At 38.5% G+C, this 6513-nt stretch overlaps 1 pseudogene; it reads right to left on the reverse strand.

The window, feature by feature from the left end:
* Nucleotides 1-809: 809 nt before the first annotated feature.
* Nucleotides 810-6491, reverse strand: LOC113089554 (centromere protein I-like; annotated as a pseudogene).
* Nucleotides 6492-6513: the final 22 nt, after the last annotated feature.

Below are 6513 nucleotides of genomic sequence, written 5' to 3' on the forward strand. Positions count from 1 at the left end.
ACGAGGATGAACGAATAACCTCTCATACAAGAATAAGGACATCAGCCGAGCGAGGTAGATCACTCAGTTTAGCTCTCGCAGAATTCATCGTTTGAAGTTGTGCACCTGCCTCAATTCATGATAACGCATGAGCTATAATCCCGGAGGTGTGCGCGTATTCTTCATTCACTCCAGATGAAGTTTGCTGGACGGCATCGTGACGCGCTCGCGCTGAAAATAGCTCGGACCAGAGAGGGGACATATCGTCGCGAGGCATCTCCAGAGCCCTTCATAAAACACGACGACATGTCACGCAGAGTTGAAAGCGCTCACATTTATGGGACGGGCTGTACAACGTAAAGCCGTTGAGCTTTGCTCACACTGCCTTGATGCTGAGATTTCCTAGGATGCACTTGAACCAAGTTACCTGGGCGATGCTTAGTGTTTATTTACAAAATATGATTAATTTTTAAAGAAGCAGTCTTTATAGGGTTTGATTTAGTGATATGCAGGATGTTTATCCTTTGCATTAAAATCACATTAAATCTACTTTGAGGTCTTTGCACAAAACACCCTATTAAAAATGGCTAATTGCGCATGCCAAATTCAATAAATAAGCATTTAAAAAAAAAGTCATATTTATAAATAGATTTATCAGTAAAACAATGAATTTTTAAATACTAAAAACAGATTTAAAACAAATATCTCACAATAGATCTAAATCACTGCAAGTTAGTAGGTCCCCCAAATAAGTCCAGTTAAATGTCAAGTTGATCATTTACAAAACATTGCAAAAGCCTGCACCTCATTGCTTTACCTCATGCTGGATCTGAGAACAAAGGATTTATTTTAATGTCAGGTGGATCAAAGATACATAGCCCATTTGATTTACATGAATTAAAAAACAAGACTATTAATCCATCAGTTTTAAAGTGTTATAAATAATGGGATTTTTTTATAGATGCCGGTAAAATGCAGTCTTTTTTTCAAATATTGGGGATTTATCACAATGTTTGTTTTTTTTCTCACAAAAAGCACAAAAGATAAAAAGCAAAAAAGGGATAAAAATATACACAACACTATAGAAAAGACTGGAAAGTAACAAAATGGCTTGTAATGTACATTTAATATTTACAGTTCTGCAAGCGGTTACTTTCTGCCCTCTTATGGAGGATGATTTTAAAATATATACATGTTTTATGAACACCACTGACACCTGAACTTCCTGTCAGCATCAGGGCTGACTATTGGGCTGCCCTTCTTCTTGACTATTCAACGTGGAGCCATGCCCAGTGTTGGTCCGAATAAAGTTGTTGAGGCCATCAAAGCCTTGATTAAAGAGAAACTCCATATACCAGTTCCAGTACTTCCCGATCTGCAAACATGAAAAGAAGAGTTACGGTGTGGAAAACTGCAACAGAATATGACTGATTAAAAACTTGCTCTCATGTTGACCTGAAATAAGCAGTTTTTAATAAAAAGGAAATTATATAACTTTTTAATACCTTTATAGAACCAAGATCCACGTTCTTCCTCTCTGGCCAACACTGATGAAGAGAACACATAAATATTAATTGTTTTCTCTTTGCTCTAAATCTCAGTAGTACACTGCTGAATGGTGCAGTCGGACCAAAAAAGGTACTTGTATTATTAAAGATGATGAAAACTCCAGTCTCACACAGCATCCATGAATAATAAAATGTGATTCTGTATTAATGGATCCTCTATAAAAGATACATTAATACCACATTTATCTCCTTGTCCATTCCTAAAGTTATTAGTGAAAACCGGAGGCTGCCCTGTCCCCAGTAGTGACACAAGGCTTTACACTTGATGTAATATAATCATCTAATTAGCTTACGCAGCGGAGTTCCTTTCCTTCGCTCCAAATGAGATGACAGTCCAGCATCACTGTACTATTACAAACTCTCACGCATTTAAATGTCACTAGTGTGAGAATATCTCACTCACCCGCTGATGAAATTCGATGGCATAGCTGAAAAGCGCCGGGTGGTGGATGAGATCGAAACGGCACCAGGGTTCTGCCACTTTGCTCAGAGCGATAAGATCCTTGTCGATCTCAATATCTGAACCAGGGATGCACCACCAGGAGTTCCACATGGAGTTCACCATGGCTTGAAGGTTCCGATTAAACTCCTTGTATGTGTTTCTGCTAATGTGGAATGTTTGCTGTAATGTGAGAAAATATTACACATGAAACTAGTGAATAAGTCAACACCTGTCAAGACACATTTTTCAGCCCAAAGTGTAAATTCAAATTCCACAGAATGGTTGTGGTACAATAACACCTTGGTGCCACTAAATGGATCTAATGGGTTAGAGTGTGAGACAAGAATCACCTATATATTTTAAATGACAAAAGTGTAATGCTGTGATGAAATTATTTGGCCATTTTATTCACTGCAATGCCAGTGCCATGCTTTGTCTAACTGGGTTTCAATCAAGAAGACTCAATTTCTCTTTTCATCCCCAGCAGGTAAGTTGAGGATTACAGCAATAGCCTCCAGGAGCTTCATTGTAAATTCTTAAAAGCACAGCTTGAAGGTCCTTCTAATTTACCCATTATGAGTAAATTATTCAGACACAAAACCTCTTGAATACACACAGTTGGCTTTTCATGACTTTGCTGTGTGTTCATTTTATAACAGTTTCCTCATTACCTCTCTCTGCTGCTCTTGTTTCTTAGCCAAGGTCAGATTCTTCCGGTATCTGAGAAAACGATATAACAACAGAATATTAATAATAAAGCTAACATATTGTACTAGAGTTATTTGTTCCATATATTAAAAAGATATTTTAAGTCAGATATACACTACAGCTGTGAAATTAATGTTGGTAAACTTAATTATAATTTTACTTATTTGAGAATTTGACTTTTCCCTCAGCAGGGTTAAGCCAATGATAGTAATGCACTTAAAATGAAAGCTTAGCGAACAAGTGGGCAAAAATGTTGGTCTGTTCCTAACACAATTGTTCCTCACAAGTCTTTTTTTGGAGCTTGAAACTATTAATCCCCATCAACTTTCATTATATGGAAAGCAGCTGGATACACTTCCATATTGGCATGATAGTGTATAAAAAGCAGACTTTTGATGTTCAAGTGATCCTTTCCCTTTAAGGTCTTCACAGAAGCACTGAAAGGTTTGTGTGCCGAAGCAGATGAAAGAATCTTCATACTTCATTTAATCTATTGCTTACAGACATCATGCCATGGCAATGTAATGCATTTGAAGGTTCAGGCTGTTGCCCACAGTTTAGCCAGAAGCACACAGGTGTCCCACTGCCATGGGAACCACACATGCGATGAAGAGGAACTCACCCTTCACCCAGCTCATTCACCCAAAAGTTCCAGAAGATACCCTTAATCTAGCATGGCCAGGCTGACATCTCAAGCAGAAAATCTGTAGGATTTACCAGAGTGATAATACGACCCATAAAGCTTATTATAGCTCAAATTCAGTACCTGTACATGATGTAGCCAAGCCTATCCACGCTGATGGAGTCTGTGGCAAAGAGAGCTGGGTAGAAAACCCCAGCCGGGGGCATGATGATCAGAGGCAAACTGTACTTCAAAAACATGTCACACACCTAGACATCCCGAGAAAAAAAAAATGTCTGCATTGGCACAAAGACATTAACAGCAGGGTTTGTTGCACTAAATCTACTAGACGAAAATCAGCACATAAATCTTAGAAAACTCAGACTGGAACTTCGGTTGATGTCACTTTGCCAAGAACATCATGTTAATTAAGTTAATCAAAGCTGAGTATACCGTCTCATAGAAAGCAAGTGTCTGGTTGAGCAGAAGAACATGGCAGTTCTCCAGACGGAGTCCCCTCAGATGCCAGCAGTCCCACAAAGCGAACCAGCTCCATAACAGAGTCCATGAAGCCAGACAAGGTCATAGTCCTAGGAAGGGGAGTGCATTATTCTTTTCACTCACTTTTTTGAAAGCATACACAAAATAACATGTGAAAAATGAGTTTTCCCTGCAGAATGTACAAAATAAATCAACTAAATCACACCTAGTACACACCAGATGTGTCTTTGTGCTATGCTTGGCACCCACACAATTCGCACAGCACAGAGACCCAAAGCAAAAAGGGAATAATGGGGGTATTGCATTGATGCATAGCACACTGGCGCAGTCAAACAGGGTTTTGCCCTTGATCATAATTTTCTCCTTCAGCTGTGCACTTCAGTAATGTAATAAAAAATAACCAAATCAGCAGCGAATAAGAAGCAATACACGACAGGAGAGGGAAAAAAATCCACCGCACTTCATTACACACCGTTCCACAGAACACTTTTAGGGTAAACGAGGTTCAGACGGAGCCCGACCACAGAAGCATTTCATTGATCTCTTTTAAATATAAAATATAAGAAATCTGCAGTTGGTTAAAACCTCAAGCAAGACTTTTAAAGAGTACAATCACTGGAGTGTGGTCCCATTTCTTCAGATTATTTCTGCAATGTTTTCCAAGGCAGTGAGTTTTCAACAGTCATTAAAAAGTGGATTTCAGTGGATTCTGTAAATTGCAAGTCAACATTAAAAGACAACAGCATTTGCAAGTTATTTAATACTAGAAAGCAACATGTTTCCAAGACTACTAAACTGGAAACAGTGCTGGGGTTTTATCAGGAATTGATGAGAATAAGTATTTACAGGGTTTCTGCAAGATTTTTTAAGCTCAAATTTAAGTTTATTTTAAGACCTGAACACATAAAATGAACACCATATGAGCAGGGTAGGGCCAATGTCTATAATACCCATAAAATCACTGTAAAAAGCAGAATTTACAGTTCAGATACAAAGTTTCCTCAAAAACAAAGTTTTATAAAATGAATAATTTTACATTTCAGCCTTTAAAGTCAGAAGTTTATTTTTAAAAACTGTTTATTCTGCTGATTTCTTAAGGACTACCGTGGACAGCTGACCCCACGGAAACCCTGATTTAAGCATTTTTGGCTATATTATTATTGGTTAATACCATTTTCTCGGAGCAAAAAGAAAAGTTGTTTATTTTTTAAATAGGTTGTGAAAATGTGTTGATGACTAATTAAAAAACTGTTGATTTTTTTTTCATATTTTTGGTATACTCACATGGTGCTGTTGCTGTTAAGACTGATGTCCAAGCCGCCCTCCGATGCGCTGACTGAATGCCATGTCAGCCACTTCACCAGCATGCTATTCAGACACTCGATGACACTACACTGTGAGAAGGACAATGTGAAAAGGCACATTCAGATGAGAGTGAAAAAAATTAAATCCGGCTTTCAACTGCTGTGAGCTTAATCACAACACCACTCAAATAACATCCCAGGAAGTGTTAAGATGCCACGGCTTTGTGTAGAATGAGTAATTCACTTATGTCTGAACGATTTAAGCATTCATTGACATCCTGGCTCACACGGTCATGCTCGTGCTTGATACAAACAAACAGAAAGAAAGAGAAACAACATACAAACCTTGAAAAATACAGTGGATGTAAAATAAAGTTGCTTCAGTGGCTCAAATAGAAGTTTATGCATGTCTATAGATGAAGAAACGAAAGGTTTGGTTAGGTTTACTTCCACTGACCAATAAAATGCTGAAGAAAAACTAAATATTTTATTTGATCAATAAACAATGTAAAAATGCCATTATCATTAGAGGTAAGGACGGTTCATCTTTTAGAACACTACATGCATTTCACAAAAATAAAAAGCCACTAAATCAACAAATGCAGATTTAGTGGCTTGAAGTTACGAGAGCAGAAATGGGAATTCTTGAATTCCTCTGGTTGCAGCAGAGGTAATTGGGACACTTACAGAAGCTTGGCATCAGGGGATGTCACTTAGAAGATCCAGAATCTGCGGCCGGAGTAGACAGCCGTCCCACACACTCAGAAACTTATAAAGAAAACTCTCTGTGCTGGAGAATCCCTCCTGAGAGCAATGCACAAATATAAAACCTGTCAATGTGGGATTTTACAAGTGGGGAGATCATTCAGGAATGCAGAAGAGAAAGAGAGCAAGGCAGAAAACATGACTGATAGATGTCCTGAGGTTTGTGGAATAAACTGCCACATCTTTCTAATATTAAACATCCAACCTTGAGGCTGCTAAGGTTAATTTCCTATTGGGTAAAACTTGTCTTCTGTTGCTTGGTTGTACCTGAAGGAACTGTTGTGAAAAGAGGATGGTGCTCAGGAAGCGGCAGGCTTCAGAAGTGTTGTCAGAACTTCCATCCACAGGACATAGTAAAAACTCTGCCCAAAACATACAATAAACTGCATTATATTACTGAACTGGAATTTGAATGGGAACTACAAAGGCAGGGAGAGGCTTTAGATAAGCTTGAAAAGGTTTGGTATTATAACATGAAAAAGGTACCCTCTTGCAATGAGTGTCCAAGCCAAAAGTTAAGGCGCAGGAAGGCAGATTCATCCTGTACACAGTCCAGGTAGTGCAGAGCCAGATTTGATCCCAGAAGCGAACCCATCTGGCAGGCAGCTAAAAAACAAGGTATGA

This window comes from Carassius auratus, unplaced genomic scaffold (assembly GCF_003368295.1).
Source record: "Carassius auratus strain Wakin unplaced genomic scaffold, ASM336829v1 scaf_tig00050080, whole genome shotgun sequence".
Lineage (NCBI taxonomy): Eukaryota > Metazoa > Chordata > Actinopteri > Cypriniformes > Cyprinidae > Carassius > Carassius auratus.